This window comes from Hyla sarda, chromosome 5 (genome assembly GCF_029499605.1).
Source record: "Hyla sarda isolate aHylSar1 chromosome 5, aHylSar1.hap1, whole genome shotgun sequence".
NCBI classification, from domain to species: Eukaryota; Metazoa; Chordata; class Amphibia; order Anura; family Hylidae; genus Hyla; species Hyla sarda.
The window spans coordinates 74252651-74271449 of NC_079193.1; the positions used below are offsets into that span (position 1 = coordinate 74252651).

The 18799-nt window shown below is 41.7% G+C and overlaps 1 long non-coding RNA gene across 2 annotated transcripts in view; it reads right to left on the bottom strand.

The window, feature by feature from the left end:
- Nucleotides 1-18799, bottom strand: part of LOC130272540 (uncharacterized) — an 85182-nt gene that overhangs the window by 22666 nt on the left and 43717 nt on the right. For both annotated transcript variants that reach the window (XR_008843604.1, XR_008843603.1), the window contains exon 3: nt 2783-2982. This is a non-coding gene — a long non-coding RNA (uncharacterized LOC130272540). The remainder of the gene's footprint in view (nt 1-2782; nt 2983-18799) is intronic.

The following is an 18799-nucleotide window of genomic DNA, read 5'->3' on the forward strand; positions in this document are numbered from 1 at the left end:
CACCACAGACTCAATAACTTTGGCATCAAAGGAGAGGTAAGAGATACCAGTAGCCTCCTGCATAAAAATTCTGGGGTTCCTACAGACTTCTAGCATTTTGCATTCTGCTCTTAAGTTGTACTTGTACATTTGTGCTTAAAGGAGTACTCCTGTAAAATAAAACGTATCCCCTCTCCAAAGGATAGTGCACTATAGGGCTACATTCCTTATTTTTGGAAGGGAGCTAACTTGCATATCAGGGTATAGAACATTGTACAAGCAAGATGAAAATAACAGTAGCACAAATCACTAAGGAGTACTCCAGTGAAATAAAACTTATTTCATACCCAAAGGATAGGGGATAAGTTTGAGATTGTTGGGGTCTGAGCACTGGGACCCCAGCGATCTCCTGCACAGGACCCTGGCAATCCACAGAAAGGGGTGGCCGACACACCCTCTCCTCATAGAGATACATAGAGGGGCGTGTTTGCCACGGCTTTCTGCGGGGGTCAGCATGCCCTCTTCCTGAGGACTGCCGGGGTCCCAAAGCAGGAGATTGTGGAGGTTCCAGTGGTCGGAAGAAATTACCCTCTGCTGTAATGTAAAGTAGTGAGTGCACAGCCTGTATAACAGTGTTTAATGTTGTTTCCCCTCAAAATAACTCAACACACAGACATTAATGTCTAAACCTTGGCAACAAAAGTGAGTACACCCCTAAGTGGAAATATCCAAACTGGGCCCAATTAGCCATTTTTTCTCCCCGATGTCATGTGACTTGTTAGTGTTACACGGTCTCAGGTGTTAATTGGGAGCAGGTGTCTTATATTTGGTGTTATTGCTCTGACACTCTCTAATACTAGTGACTGAAAGTGTACATGGTGCTTCATGGAAAAGAACTCTGAGGATCTGAAAAAAAGAATTGTTTCTCTACATGAAGATGGCCTGTGCTATCAGAAAATCCTGAAACTGAGCTGCAGCAGGATAGGCAAGACCATACAGTGGTTTCACAGGACAGATTCCACTCAGAAAAGGCCTTACCTAGGTCGACTGAAGAAGTTGAGTGCATGTGCGCCTATCAGTGCCCAGACCATACTGAAGCACAAGAAATCCCCCATTTTTCCTAAGACAAACATATTAGAACATGGATTATGGTCCGATGAGGCCAAGATAAACTTATTTGGTTCAGATGGTGTCAAGTGTGTGTGTGACGGCAACAAGGTGAGGAGTACAAAGACAAGTGTGTCTTGCCTACAGTCGAATATGGTGGTGAGTGTTTCATGGTCTGGGCCTGCATGAGTGCTACTGACACTGGGGAGCTATAGTTTATTTAAGAAACCATGAATGCCAACATGTACTTTGCCATATTTAAGTAGAGCATGGTCTCCTCCCTTCGGAGGCTGGGCTTTAGGGCAGTATTCCAACATGATAACAACCCCAAACACACCTCCAAGACAGCTGAAGAAGCTGTCGTGCGGCAATAAATCAGTTATGATTTGTCATTAAAACATTAATTATATAAATAAAAATAAAAATTAACAAAAAATATCAAAATTATGACCTGGTGAATTGTGGACAAACCTAATCAATACAATTCACATCTGAGTTCCTCAGATATCAAGTTCTTTTATGACGAGATGACATTAAGGCTAAAGATGTAGTTTTGCAATATGCAATAATACACAGTTATAAAAGGATGCAAGTTTATTGGTTATAAGGTTATAAACATAAATGAGTAATAAACAATGATATATGCAAATGAATATCAATTAGATATGTTAGTAAGCATTATAAGCTTGTTAATTGACTACATATAGTAGGACATTACATGTGAGTAGTGAGCAACTAGGTTACGATACAACATGAGATAATAGGTTAGGAATATCATATAAGAAAATGGTTACAGAGGAAACCTCATGATTATTGTTGAGAGGCATAGGCCATATTCGAATTTGCGAATATTCGCGAATATATGGACGAATATTCGTCATATATTCGCTAAATTCGCATATTCGTAATATTCGTGTTTTATTTTCGCATATGCAAAAAATTCGCGTATGCGAAAATTAACATATACAAAAATTAGCATAAGCGAAAATTAGCGTATGCAAATTTTCGCATATGAGAAAATTTGCATGCCAGTCTCACACAGTAGTATTAGAGCCTTCATTACACCACACAAGCTGGAAGCAGAGAGGGATGATCACTGTGATGTGTACTGTGATAAAAAAAAAAATATATTCGTAATTACGAATATATAGTGCTATATTCGCGAATATTCGCGAATTCGTGAATATGCGATATTCGCGAATAAAATTCGCATTGCGAATATTCGCGAGCAACACTACTCATAATATCAAGATGGGCAATATCTAATCATAGACATATTAATATGGAATGCTAAATACACTCCCTGCCCCCTTCTAACTAATTACACATCACATGACTCCAAGAATGAGCAAATCCATCTAAGGATATAAACATGGAAGAAGTTTGATATACTATACCACCACATTCTGGACTATTTTCTACACATGACTTTGGTAAGATTATTAAGACTGATAGCAGAGATATTTGACCTCGCTAAACTATATTTTAGGAGGAAGCAAGGAACTTGAAGCAAGTTTCCTGTGTGGGAAATTTACTTATAACATGTAGCTTGGTGAAATAGGAGTTCTATCATCTAAAGCCATAGTTCAATGCTTTCTTAGAGATCTGGAGAATAGACCCTTCTGCAGCTAGAATCTATAATACAGAACATCCTAAGACTACAATCTCAATATGGAACCATTTTTGTGTCTCTTACCAAGTCTATGTAAGAATCTCGTTTCTGCTCCTAGGAAAGCTGGTTGGTCCATCATTGCATCGTCATGGGCAGCCATAGTTCAGTACCATGTGATCAGTCCGAATTGCTGGGATCTACATTGTTCTTACATGGCTCTTATGGTTTCCATCTTGTTGGACCTCTTTCAGAGGCAGGACTTCTTTGTCTTTGTCTGTCTAAGTCTAAATTGGGATTAACCAATGAATGTAGGTTAGTTGTGTACATATGGTAATGACTATGACATCATTATAATACCCAGAATGCATTTCTGGTTGGTGTAATTTATCCATACGCTAGGGGGTGCTATTTCATAGGCAATCAGCATCATTAGCAGTAAGGGTTAACTGTCCAAAACTAATTTCAAACCCACATTCCACACATGATGTATATACAATATTTGAATACATATATGACAAGATCATATGCCCCACTGATTACCTTATATATCAGGAAGTAAGGTTCATTTGGATAAGACATAATTATAAGTTTCACAGTTTCTACATGTAAACCCCCCTTCACTTGGGCAAAATGTACCAGTGTCTAGAGAATGCCCCCTCTCCTGTCTTATCTAAACAGTCATGAATATCTAAGGAGACAAGAAGTATATTCCTCTCTCAAACTGGCACATTTATAGAGAAGAAACTTTAGAATAAACTTAGGCCTACTTAGAATATACACAAAATGGCGGACACATACAAGATGTCCGACGTCATACTTATCAACATAGTGATTCATTTTTGGGGCATACAATTAGAATGACAAAGCTAAGGCAATGGATTCTCTAGACCTTAACCCTATTGAGCATTGGTGGGGCATCCTAAAGGTAGGGGAAACCCATGCAGGTGACCCCAGTGTCCTAAAATTTGCCGGCATAGAGAGGGTCAAGTTGCTCCCAAAAGGTGGCGATCGGCATACTACTTTATTACGTAAGGAAGCCTATTGGATTTTAAAACTTGAAGCGGCAGGAGTTTTGGGACTCAATGATCGGATTGAACTGGCACCATTTTTGCAACTCTTCTATCACTGCTAATATAGTTTTAGAGCCAGCCTTAGAGACATATAGACATAATGCTACTGACCTTATTAGTACTAGTCAGCTTTCTGTTGTTTTTTGTTTTTAATTTGAGTCACATGACTACACCACGTGCTCCGTGTGCTGATCACATGTTCAATTTGTTTTGACATTTGATGATGCCGCTGACCGTGACGTCTATTTATGACATCGTGCTCTATGCGGAAGTCGCATACCTGCTTGAAGAAGCGTTGTGAAAGCGTGAAACAGTCTGTCCCGGACAAGTCCCCCGCCTCCACCACTGCACCTGTTCGTCAAGACTGTAATGCTTCAGTAAAGCTCAGTTGAATGGTTAGTGCTGTCCTGTCTTTTATACTTACAGTCTAAAGGTAAGGGAGTACAAGGTTTCCATGGAGGATTGGAAGAGAACTTTAGTGGCGTCCTCTGAAGCTCTGGTGAACTCCATGCCCAAGAGTCTTAAGGCAGTGCTGGAAAATAATGGTGGCCACACAAAAAATTGATACTTTGGACATTTTCACTTAGGGGGTACTCATTTTTGTTGCCAAGGTTTAGACATTAATGGCTGTGTTGAGTTATTTTAAGGGGATAGCAACATTGAACACTGTTATACAGGCTGTGGACTCACTTCATTGTAGCAGAGGGTCAGTTCTTCAGTATTGTCACAGGAAAAGATAAAATACAATATTCACAAAATGTGAGCGACGTACTCATATATGTGAGATACAGTTAATAGAGGCAAAGTCTAGATGGGGGAAGGTGAATCATTAGAACTGTACATTTATTTAAATTTGTTATCCCTTAGACAGCAAGCCCTGGCAGCATAAAATGAACTGTGCTGCACAGAGCTTGGCAGTTTTTTTGGAAATTAGAAATAATTACTTTGTAACAATGGTAGAATTATCTATTCAAGCATGTAAATCTACTCTATATTGTTTAAAGCTTGAAACCCCCCCTACATTTTTAAGGATATATAAATTAGGTTCTTTTGGTTTAAAAAAAAATAAAAAAACATTTAAAATTTTGCTCAGTTCCCATGCCAACCCTCCACACCAGTCCCAAGTTCTCTCTGTTTGAAAAATAAAGGCCAAGATGTTAATTACTTGCAATAACTCTCAACCCATGCAATCCCTACACAACCCATGTGTCACCCAGTGGATGTTTAGTTTTTTGTGTTGTGTGGCATTCTATGTAACCCATAGAACAGATCAACCAAACACATTATGAGGGCCTTTATATGAAGCAATTGACAACAAAAAGGGCTGCACATCACATTCAGCCAGATCTGAATAGCAGACACACAAAGGTACAAATTATGTTTTATTTAGCTCTATGTTTTTCTGCCAAAAGCACAATTTTTGGAGGTAACACAGCTCAACACAGGCACATAAAAACAATGCACTGATATGGCTACGTAAACGTTACAGGGAGAATGGAAGGTCCAGACAGAGGCTCTGAGGGTCATCCAGGTGAAACATGCGGTGGCGTCACTTATATAACATTAAAAGGTTCGTGAATTACTGTATTTTTCGCCGTATAAGACGCACTTTTTCTTCCCCAAAACTGCGTCTTATACGGCAAATACACATTAAAACCCTCTCCTATCGCGGCGGTCCCTGTGGCCATCAACGTCTGGGACCCGCAGCTAATACAGGACATCGACGATCGCGGTGATGCCCTGTATTAACCCTTCAGACGCGGCGATCAAAGCTGACCGTCGCGTCTGAAGCGAAAGTGACACTAACCCAGCTGCTCAGTCGGGCTCTTCGGGACAGCCGAGGTGAAATCGCGGCATCCCGAACAGCTTACAGGACACTGGGAGGGACCATACCTGCCTCCTCGTGTCTGCTCCATGCCGGGATCCCCTGCTTGGCCGGCGCTCTCCTTCATCATCATCATGACGTCGCGCACGCCGTCCTGTCATCCAATAGGAGCAGCGTGCGTAGCGACGTGATGGCGGCAACGGAGAGCGAGGATACCGAGCAGCAGAGACGTTCCGGAGCAACGGGGACACCCCGGGGACGTGGTGACAGAGATGGAGGGCGACATCCAGGGCAGCGGTGATGAGCGGTGACAGGTCCGGAGTGGCGGGGACACATATTACCTCCCATACCAGTGGTCTTCAACCTGCGGACCTCCAGTTGTTGCAAAACTACAACTCCTGGCATGCCCGGACAGCCAACGGCTGTCCGGGCATGCTGGGAGTTGTGGCTTTGCAACATCTGGAGGTCCGCAGGTTGAAGGTTCAGAATCTTTTTTTCTAGATTTTCATCCTTTAAAATTGGGTGCATCTTATATGCTGGGGCGTCTTATATGGCGAAAAATACCATAAATAAATAAAAAGGACAAAACACATTGGGAGGGATCAAATCTACTCTTCCTCAGGTTAATAAAAGTCCTCTTGTGACACTTAGGACTGTTAGCCCACTGACCACCTTTGTTTAACCAAAACCAATCATATACATTTTTCCTTTAGGTACTTCCATTCTAATATGAGCAGTTAGTTATACATTTTCACTGGGGAAGGCTTCATTTCCCAGCAAACTGTTCCTAAGGAAACATTTGATAGTTTTGACAGTAAACTGCTGTTTATAGTGAATGTATGAGGCCATTTCATTGAGTATAATAAGGGAGAGGAATTGAATCTTTAATTACAAGATAATTGTGACTTGTCGGAAGAACTGAAGCAACTATTACAGCTGTTTAAAGGATTGTATCTTTCCAATACAAGAGAGGGGCTTTTTATGTTCATAGAATTGAAGTTTGTTGATTGTTTCTTATTTTACAGTGAAAATGATTCCAAACAAAATAATGTGTCTTTAGACTTTTACTATATAAATATAGCGGGTGACGATTGACAGCCTACACTCAAATGAACAAGAATACTTCTAACATTTCTTATTAACATAAAGACATATGTAAACTGGTGTACAAACACTAGAATAAAGCTTGCAACTCTTGCTACATCTATTTATTATATGCTGTCACTTTGGGAAAAGTCTATTTGGGAAAGCCTTCAGACCCTTTCACTTTTTTCTCATCTTGTTATGTTTTCCTCATTCTGCACTCAATATCGTATAATGACGAAGTGAAAACAGAATGTTAGAAATGTGTACACAAAGAAGGGAACAAACATGGGCACCACAGGCTCCTAGCGACAATCAACAGCTATAAGTCAGTCAGTCTATTCTCGGGGTGCTTATACATTATACAGGTAGCAGTTTTCAAAAAAAACTTTGTAGAAGAAAAAATAAAACGTAGCACTCACCGGGGATTTTTTTTATATATATGTGTGCATTTTATTGTGGCTTAAAAATGGTACAACAACTAAAACGACTGACCCCAGGAAGTATTGTGTAAGTGCAGAGGCGCGAGAGAGGCACAGTCCATGTTAAGTCATTACGACGCTTCTTCTGGCCTCTCACATCCTCTCACTCTAAGTGCTCTTATATACAGGTGTAGAGGGAGGTAACCAGGACTACCTATGTATATTAACCCCTAACAACGAGCGCCGTAAATGTACGGCGCTGCAAAGTGTCGCATTTACGGTGCTGCGTTCCTTGATCACCGGGGTGACTGCAGCCATCCGGACATATCGCCCAGGGGGGTACTGAGACCCCCCTTGTCTGCGATCGCCGTGATTTGCCGGTCAACTCTGACCGGCGAATCATGGCTTTTCCAGGCTGATTAGGTCTCTGGTGACCCGATAGCCCTGAAAATAGGGATGATCGGAGCTATCAGAGACAGCCCTGATCATCCTAAAAGATAGGAGCGAGGTGGCAGGGGTGCCACCTCCTCCTATCCCTTGTGATTGGCCGGTCAGGACTGACCGGCGAATCACAGGGGTGGGGGGTCAAAGTTGAGATCCCCACTCTGCACGCTGCTGGAAGTCTGGGCAGAGCGGGGTAAAGATGACGGCAGCAGACAGCGGGGGACCAGCGGTGGGGAGGACCGGTGGCAGGAGAATGCAGGCGGTGATGGCAGGGAGACAGAGGCAGGCAGCAGTGAAGATCTGGTAAGTGATCTTCACTGCTGCCTTGTATATTCACAACCACAGCTCCCAGCATGCCCAGACAAAGGCTGTCTGGGCATGCTGGGAGTTGTAGTTTTACAACATCTGTAGGGCTACAGTATAGTGGTCTCCAAACTGCACTTCCAGATGTTGCAAAACTACAACTCCCAGCATGCCAAGACTGTCCAGGCATGCTGAGCTTTGTAGTTCGGCAACAACTGGAGGCACACTGGTTGGGAAACATTGTCTGTTTCCTAACTCAGTGTTTCCCAACCCGTGTGACTTCAGCAGTTGCAAAACTACAACTCCCACAGTGCATTAACAGACCATGCATGCTGGGAGTTGTAGTTTTGCAACAGCTGGAGGCACACTGGTGTGGAAACACTGCGTAGTCTGTTACCTAACTTAGTGTTTCCCAACCAGTGTGCCTCCAGCTGTTGCATAACTACGGTCTGTCAGTGCATGCTGGGAGTTGTAGTTTTGCAACAGTTGAAGGTTTGCCCCCACCTATGTGAATGTACAGGGTACAGTCACACAGGCGGGGGTTTACAGTGAGTTTCCCGCTTTAAGTTTGAGCTGCAGCAAATTTTCCGCCACAGCTCAAACTCCCAGCAGGAAATTAGTTGTGAACCCCCACCATGTGAATGTACCCTAAAAACACTACATTACCCTACACTTACACAAAATAAAGGGTAAAACACTACATATACACACCAGCCCCCAATAAAAATTAAAAACGTCTCATACGGCAGTGTTTCCAAAACGGAGCCTCCAACTGTTGCAAAATAACTCCCAGCATTGCCGGACAGCCATTGACTATCCAGGCATGCTGGGAGTTTTGCAACAGCTGGAGGCAACCAGTTTGGGGAACACTGCCATGTCCATCCCTATGCAAATCCCTAATTTAGGCCTCAAATGTGCATGGCACTCTCTCACTTTGGAGCCCTGTCGTATTTCAAGGCTACAGTTAAGGGCCACATATGGTGTATTTCCGTACTCAGGAGAAATTGTCTAACACATTTTGGGGGGCTTTTTCTCCTTTTACCTCATATGAAAAGGTAAAGTTGGGGTCTACACCAGCATGTTAGTGTAAAAAAAAAAATGCTGGTGTTGCCTCATACTTTTCATTTTTACAAGAGGTAAAAGAAAAAAAAAATTTGTAATGCAATTTCTCCTCAGTAAGGAAATACCCCATATGTGGGTGTGAAGTGATCTGCGGGCGCACAACATGGCTCAGAAGTGAGAGTGCGCCATGTACATTTGAGGCCTAAATTGGTAATTTGCACAGGGGTAGATGATAGTTACAGCAGTTCTGACATAAACGCAAAAAAAAAAAATCCCCCACATGTGACCCCATTTTGGTAACTACGCCCCCAACTAAATGTAACAAGGGGTATAGTGAGTCTTAACACCCCACAGGTGTTTGACAAATTTCTGTTAAAGTTGGATGGGAAAAGGAAAAATCAGATTTTTTTTTCACTAAAATGCTGCTGTTACCCCAAAGTTTTTATTTTCACTAGGTGTAATAGGAGAAAAAGCCCCCCCAAATTTGTAACACCATTTTTCAGAGTAAGGAAATACCCCATATGTGGATGTAAAGTGCTCTGCGGGCGAACTACAATGGTCAGAAGAGAAGGAGCGCCATTGGGCTTTTGGAGAGAGAATTTGGCTGGAATTGAAGGCCATGTGCGTTTACAAAGCCCCCATTCTGCCAGAACATTTGACACTCCCCCCCCATGTGACCCCATTTTGTAAACAACACCCCTCACGGGATGTAATAAGAGGTACAGTGAACATTTACACCCTACAAGTATCTGACAGATTTTTTGAACGGTGGTCCGTGAAAATGAAAAATTAAATTTTTCATTTGCACAGCCCACTGTTCAAAATATCTGTCAAATGCCAGTGGGGTGTTAATGCTCACTGCACCCCTTATTAAATTCTGTGAGGAGTGTAGTTTGCAAAATGGGGTCAAATGTGGGGGGGGGGGTCAACTGTTCTGGTAGCACGGGGGCTTTATAAACGCACATGGCCCCTGACTTCTATTCCAACCAAATTCTCTCTCCAAAAGCCCAATGGTGCTCCTTCTCTTCTGAGCATTGTAGTTTGCGCGCAGAGTACTTTATATCCACATATGGGGTATGCCCATACTCAGAAGAAATTGTGTTACAAATTTTGGGGGCTTTTTCTCCTATTACTTTGGGGTTGCACCAGCATTTTAGTGAAAAAAATAACATTTTTCATTTTCACGTCCAACTTTAGTGAAAATTCGTCAAACACCTGTGGGGTGTTAAGGCTCACTGTATCCCTTGTTACGTTCCTTGAGGGGTTTTGCTGTTCTGGCACCATGGGGGCTTCCAAAATGAGACATGGCCCCCAAAAACCATTTCAGCAAAATTCACTCTCCAAAATCCCATTGTCACTCCTTCCCTTCTGAGCCCTCTACTGCGCCCACAGAGCACTTTACATCCACATATGAGGTATTACCTTACTCGAGAAAAATAGGGTTACAAATTTTGGGGGACATTTTTATCTATTACCCTTTGTAAGAATAAAATGGGTCTACAAGAACGTGTTAGTGTAAAAAATAAAGATTTTGAATTTTCTCTTCCACTTTGCTGCTATTCCTGTGAAACACCTAAAAGGGTTACAAACTTTCTGAATGCCATTTTGAATACTTTTAGAGGTGCACTTTTTTTATAATGATTTATGGGGTATTTCTAACATAAAGGTCCTCAAATTCACTTTGAAAGTGATCTGGTCCCTGAAAAATTCCGATTTTGAAATTTTCATGAAAAATTGGAAAATTGCTGCTAAACTGAAAAGCCCTCTAATGTCTACAAAAAGTAAAAATGTCAATTTTATGATGCAACCACAAACTAGACATATTGTATATGTGAATTAACATATCATTTATTTGGAATGTCCACTTTCCTTACAAGCAGAGAGCTTCAAAGTTTGAAAAATGCAACATTTTTCATGAAATTTGGGATTTTTTCACCAAGAAATGATGCAGATATCGACGAAAATGTACCACTAACATAAAGTAGATTATGTCACGAAAAAACAATTTCAGAATCAAGTTCATAAGTTAAAGCATCCAAGAGTTATTAATCCTTAAAGTGAAAAGTTATAGGGGTCAGAAGATGACAATTTTAAACGTATACATTTTCCTGCATGTAGTTATGATTTTTTCCAGAAGTACGACAAAATCAAACCTATATAAGTAGGGTATCATTTTAATCGTATGGACCTACAGAATAAAGAGAATGTGTCATTTTTATTGAAAAATGTAGTGTGTGGAAACGGAAGCCCCCAAAAATTACAAAATGGCGTTTTTTTTTCAATTTCGACTCACAATTATTTTTTTTCCGTTTTGCTGCAGATTTTTGAGTAAAATGACTGATGTCATTATAAAGTAGAATGGGTGTCACAAAAAATAAGCCATCATATGGATTTTTAGGTGCAAAATTGAAAGAGTTATGATTTTTTAAAGGTAAGGAGGAAAAAACAAAAATGCAAAAACGGAAAAACCCCGGGTTCTTAAGGGGTTAAAGCGTACCCTTCAGATCCCCCAATTTTTTTTATATATCACTCAGTACCTAATCCTGACCATGTACATCAAATTTTTATCTGTCTAGCACCTTTATTTATTTTTTTTATTACATTTTTAATTGAGCTCACTAGTCTGAATTCCTCTCAAAGGGAGGGGGCTTGGCCTTACTATGCAGGTCTCCGCCCCCTCCCTCAGTATACTGTCTGCTCACATCTCCCCTAGCATTAGCAAAACTATAACTCCCAGCTTGTCCTCACTGACAGTAGCAGGACACAAGCTGACAGTGGGTGGATTTTTCCTCCAGCTGTGAGCCCTGCGCTCACATCTGTCAATCAAGGAAGTGTGTCCATGGCATAGGTGATGACGCATGGACACAGCAGGACTAGTATGTGTCCAAGCAGGCAGGGGGGGCAGTTGTTTGAATGGCTTTTTCAGTATGATATACTGAAAATTTTCTAATGAAAGCAATTGCAAAACCTATTGGTTCTGCATGCTTTACAACATATCAAAAGTTTTCGTATCTGACAGTGCCCATTTAAGCTTGTGTCCTCCAGCTGTTCGGGACGCCGTGATTTCGCCAAAATTTATATCATTAAATAAAACACACCGGTATTCGGTATAACCCGCGATACCGTCCAGCACTAGTCGGACCCCCCACGATCAGGCAGTTATCCCCTATCCTGCAGATAGGGAATAAGTGTTCTATGGCTGCAGTATTCCTTTAAAGGGGTACTCTGGTGGAAAACTTTTTTTTTTTTTTTAAATCAACTGGTGCCAGAAAGTTAAACAAATTTGTAAATGACTTTACAAACCCCCCCATGATCAGACACTTATTCCCTATCCTGGGCATGTGTTCTATAGGTGCAGTACTCCTTTAATCGCCAAGCACAATGCCAAGGATTGGATAGAGTGGGATAAAGTAAGCTGCCACTGGAGTCTGGAGCAATGGAAATGTATTCTGTGAAGTGATGAATCACTCTTCTCTATCAGTCTGATGGACGAATCTGGGTTTGCTGAACGCAAAATAACTTTACCTGCTTATCTGCATTGTGCCTGCTGTAAAGTTTGGTCGAAGAGGGATAATGTTATAGAGTTGTTTCCCAGGGGTTAGCCCCTAGCCTCTTGATAAAGCCATATCTAGTGGTGAAACGTTGAGGGGGTGTCACGATTCGGCTTACAGGTAGTGGATCCTCTGTGTCAGCGAGGGATTGGCGTGGACCGTGCTGGTGGACCGGTTCTAAGAGGCTACTGGTGTTCACCAGAGCCCGCCGCAAAGCGGGATGGTCTTGCTGCGGCAGTAGCAACCAGGTCGTATCCACTAGCAACGGCTCAACCTCGCTGACTGCTGAGAAGGCGTGGGACAGAAGGACTAGGCAGAGGCAAGGTCAGACGTAGCAGAAGGCCGGGGCAGGCGGCAAGGTTCGTAGTCAAGATGGATAGCAGGAGTTCAGGTAACACAGGCTTTGGACAACACTAAATGCTTTCACTGGCACAAGGCAACAAGATCCGGCAAGGGAGTGCAGGGGCAGTGAGCAGATATAGTCTGGGAGCAGATGGAAGCCAATTAAGCTAATTGGGCCAGGCACCAATCATTGGTGCACTGGCCCTTTAAGTCTCAGAGAGCTGGCGCGCGCGCGCCCTAGAGAGCGGAGCCGCGCGCGCCAGCACATGACAGCAGGGGACTGGGACGGGTAAGTGACTTGGGATGCGATTCGCGAGCGAGCGCGTCCCGCTGTGCGAATCGCATCCCCGACGGCCATGTCAGTGCAGCGCTCCCGGTCAGCGGGACTGACCGGGGCGCTGCAGGGAGAGAGACGCCGTGAGCGCTCCGGGGAGGAGCGGGGACCCGGAGCGCTCGGCGTAACAGGGGGGCTTTGTGTTTGGTATTTTAACTGAATCTGTAACTTGCTCCAAAATAACATGTAGTTACCTTGTTAGTGATACTGTTCAGCCGACTAAGCTGTTACAATAGAGACAATACTAAAGAGTATAACTAGAGAGTATAGCGCTCTGGGTTTTTAAATGTGTGTCACCTTTTTTTGTTTCCATAAAATATATACGATTTTATACACACTATGTCAGTGGTTGGTAAAAAAATAGGGTCTCTTGTGGCCATTGATTTGGCTTTATGTGAATAAGTCAGTTATTACCCTCCAACCATTTGTCTCCTTAGTATTGGCTTCTCAGGGATTGGCCTATGCTCCTTAGTTTTAGAGGAGGGAAAGATATTTTGGACTATTGGATGCATCTAACTAAAAAAACTGTTTGGGTTTGTCCCTTTTCCAGCCTAACTGTGCCCTAGTGCACAAAGCAAGGTCCATAAAGGCCTGGTTGGCGGAGTTTGGTGTGGAAGAATTTGAGTAGAGGGAGAGAAAAAGAAGCGGAAACAGTGCTACAATAGTGCAGTTAATCCGGGGGTGTAGACATATAACATCTGGAAATGAACTGTAATTTGCTCACCTTTTGGTGTTGTGCGGGCAAGAACAACACTGATTTGCACTTTGAGTAAGCAGAAGAGTCGGGAGGAAGCCGACCATCGGGACCATCTAGATGTCTGGGAGAAAATTCCGACTTTTTGGCTTGAACAGCGAACAACCGAGGAGTCACATAGGTGGTGATGAAGAAACGGCTTTATTTGGTGTAGAATAATGCGTTTCGAAGGTTCGACCTTCTTTGTCAGGTTCATCACATATTATGCACAGTACCAACAATATATACACTTGAAAGTTAAAAAAATATTCAGGAGTGTGGGTCACGGGGTCAGGAGTGACGTCTCCTGGCTCTGGGGTCGGCTGGAGTATGTTTGGTGAGGCATAGTAATGGTTTGCCTATAACATCAAGGAAAAAGCCCCATTGATTTCAATGGGCCATGTGTAGCTTATGGTAAGGTTACATGTGTGAGTGTTTGCTAAGCAGAAGGGAGCATGACCGGTGGGCCAGCTACATAGATCGAATCCCGGGATGGAGCAACATACTTTAGCAGTGATGACTTTCTTTAACCCCTTAAGGACTCAGGGTTTTTCCGTTTTTGCACTTTCGTTTTTTCCTCCTTACCTTTTAAAAATCATAACCCTTTCAATTTTCCACCTAAAAATCCATATTATGGCTTATTTTTTGCGTCGCCAATTCTAATTTGCAGTGACATTAGTCATTTTACCCAAAAATGTACGGCGAAACGGAAAAAAAATCATTGTGCGACAAAATCGAAAAAAAAAACGCCATTTTGTAACTTTTGGGGGCTTCCGTTTCTACGCAGTGCATATTTCGGTAAAAATTACACCTTATCATTATTCTGTAGGTCCATACGGTTAAAATGATACCCTACTTATATAGGTTTGATTTTGTCGCACTTCTGGAAAAAATCATAACTACATGCAGGAAAATTTATACGTTTAAAAATGTCATCTTCTGACCCTATAACTTTTTTATTTTTCCATGTACAGGGCGGTATGAGGACTCATTTTTTGCGCAGTGATCTGAAGTTTTTATCGGTAGGATTTTTGTTTTGATCGGATTTTTGATCACTTTTTATTCATTTTTTAATGGTATAAAAAGTGACCAAAATACGCTTTTTTGGACTTTGGAATTTTTTTGCACGTACGCCATTGACTGTGCGGTTTAATTAATGATATATTTTTATAGTTCGGACATTTACGCAAGTGGCGATACCACATATGTTTATTTTTTTTTTTAACACTGTTTTATTTTTTTTATGGGAAAAGGGGGTGATTCAAACTTTTATTAGGGAAGGGGTTAAATGACCTTTATTAACACTTTGTTTTTACATTTTTTTTGCAGTGTTATAGGTCCCATAGGGACCTATAACACTGCACACACTGATCTCCTATGCTGATCACTGGCGTGTATCACGCCTGTGATCAGCATTATCGGCGCTTGACTGCTCCTGCCTGGATCTCAGGCACGGAGCAGTCATTCGTTGATCGGACACCGAGAAGGCAGGTAAGGGCCCTCCCGGTGTCCGGTCAGCTGTTCGGGACGCCGCGATTTCACCGAGGCGGTCCCGAACGGCCCGACTGAGCAGCCGGGTCACTTTCAGTTTCACTTTAGAAGCGGCGGTCAGCTTTGATCGGCGCTTCTAAAGGGTTAATACCGCACATCGCCACGATCGGCGATGTGTGGTATTAACCGCGGGTCCCGGCCGTTGATGAGCGGGAGCCGGCGCAGGACGTAAATATACGTCCTGCGTCGTTAAGGGGTTAAAGGGGTACTCCCCTGGAAAACTTTTTTTTTTTTAATCAACTGGTGCCAGAAAGTTAAACAGATTTGTAAATTATGGAAAAAATAAATGGGGCTCGAGGGTCAAAGATATCTGGTTTAAATTAATTAGTATTTATTAATATTAATATAAAATGCAAAATAGACTAAATAGGGATGTACAGGGCCCTTGTACCTCCCTAATTAATTAAATACACAATAAATATATGATAATCCCAATATAAAAAAACTAAAAATAATAACAACTATAAAATTAATAAGCGATTTGAGCCTGTGATATCAATATAGCGATCTACTGATCCTGAGGAACAGCACAGTATAAATGTTCATTCAAATGCTCTTGTTTCCAGAGATCTTCAATATAGAAAAGATAAAATGTAGCCGCTACAGATACCAGTTAATCAATTGATGCGGTGGTACTGTATCTGTCCAAACATTGACAACTAGATCTCACCGACACAGTGATACAATGTGGCACTTTGTGAACAGTGAACAGTCACTTGAAATCAATCTTTAAGCATTTCTGCGTATGCCATACATCAAAATAGCCAGTCTGCAATACATTCCATATAATGCTCACCACTCCGGGGTGTCACGGATCTCCCTTCAGTGTAGTCCTGGGGGCCGGCTGTATAGCGTCTTTTACCCGGTGCCTTGCCTCTGTCAGGGATCGTGCTGCTGGAGTCTCGGCCAACTCCTAAGAGCGCAGCACTCAGTGGTGGGCACCGTTTGGGGGGACTGCAGCGCTGTCAAGCGGAGTCCCTTGGTCGGACCAACTTGGAATGATGGTGGTCTGTAAACCTCAAGTCCTTATTGTAGATTGCCCGATTGGCTTCTCACTGGTAGTTGTTATAAAGGCTGTATGCGGTAAGCAGAGTGAGTAACCCGGCGGCGTTCCTCGTGCACAGGTCGCGCGCTCGGGAGATGGTTCACTGTAATAAATGCCTTGGATCTGGCGAATGATCGCTATTCTGTCAGAAGAGTGTTCTATAATAACAGGCTCAATATCGCAAAATTAAAATCGCTGGACGCGTTTCAAAACCTTCCTCGTTTTTTTCTTCAGCAGCGGAACGTGTGAACTATAACAAACTTGTGGTTTAAATACCTTAAATAACGCCCCTTCATAATGACCTAACCTATGACCTCACATCCTGAGTAAAAAATATATTGATTTCCATTGTGAACACTACCCAAATATAAAAAGAAGAAATAGATAAATAAACACCGTTTTATGCTTGTCTGTGAACATATCAACACTTTTATACAAACTATATAACCTCATAAACCATATATAATTATAATAATAACAAAAAGACATAAAGGAAAGATCACAAACCCCTGCTAGGACTATTAATACTATTAAATATCAGGCGGCATAGTGGTGATGGACACATCCTCATACTCTCAAGAGTGTCTATCTCAGTTAAATGATTGTAACACATATAAAAAACTCCAGGGAGACCCCACCACACAGTTCTATGAGGAGCTGACAACGTTATGCGATAGAGCAAAAGAAAAGGGTATACTATCTAAACATGAATATGATTTCATTACAGGGACACCTAAACGTATACCTGTATTTTATACGATACCCAAAATCCACAAGAATGCCAGTCATCCACCAGGCCGACCAATAGTGTCGGGTATTGGATCAATTACTTCAAATCTCTCCCAATACATAGATCAGTTTTTGCAACCTTTGGTTAAACTAACAGATTCATATTTGAGAGACACTACACAAATAATAAAGATAGTGGAGACAGTAAAATGGGACCCTACTTGGTTCTTAGGCACTTTGGACGTCAGCTCATTGTATACTGTTATTAATCACCAGCAAGGTATTGAGGCCATTTCTTCTATGTTACATAAATATGCAGAATTATTACCAGAACAAATCAACTTTATCACAGATAGTATATCTTTCATTCTTACAAATAATTATTTTCTATTTGGTTCAGAATATTTTTTACAGATTAACGGTACAGCCATGGGCACCAGGTTCGCCCCCAGCTATGCCAATCTTTTTATGGCAAATTGGGAGTGTACCACCATCAATCCCCAGCTGGGGGAGAGTCTGGTGTCCTGGCATCGTTATATCGACGACATTTTTTTCATTTGGCGTGGCTCTAGTATTGAATTGGATTCATTTATATCATCACTTAATTCAAATAATCTTAATTTACAATTCACTCCTAATATCAGCTCTACTTCTGTTGAATTTTTAGATTTACTTATCACCACCAGTAACACTAGCTTAATTTGCAGTACTTACCATAAACCAGTAGCCAAGAATGGATTCATATTACACACCAGTTGTCATCTACCTCAGTGGCTAATTAATGTGCCAACAAGCCAGTTTCGTAGATTAAAACGTAACTGTACACATAACGAACAATTTGAAGCAGAAGCTATTACCCTGACTAATCAATTTTTAGAAAAAAATTACCCCTTGACAAATATCCAGCAATCGTTAGAGAAAGTACGTAAGGTAGATAGATCTACATTTTTTATACCCAAAAATCCAATTCCAAGATCTATAGATGAGTTAGAACAGTCTAAATTGATCATACCCTTCAATACCAAACATAAAAAAATTGAGAGTATCATTACTAAGTATTGGCCAATATTACAACAAGATAAAGTGTTGGGGGATATTCTTCCACCCAAACCACCAATCATTTATACAAAAGCAGCTAATTTGAGCATTAAAGTTGCACCTCTGTTCGAGCAGAAATTTCGCACACAAAAGCATCTTCCACACTAATAGACCTCAAAGGTTTTTTTAGATGTGGGCAATGCCCCAGTTGTAAAGCAACCAAATTTGATAAACGTACCGTATCAGTGAAATCTTTTACAAATGATTTTGTTTTTAGGATTAATGAATTTTTGAATTGCGCAAGTAAGGGGGTTATTTACATAATTGAGTGTCCGTGTCAGAAACAATACGTGGGACGCACGTCACGGGCACTCAAAACCCGAATATTGGAACATCGTTACAATATTAAGAAACAAAATGAGAAACACCCCCTTTCTGCACATTTCAAACAATACCATCAAGGGAACCCAAATAATCTTAAATATATGGCCATACAACAAATTCAATATGACTGGAGGGGGGGGTAATTTTATTAACAAAATGTCAAGAGCCGAGTCGAGGAAAATCTT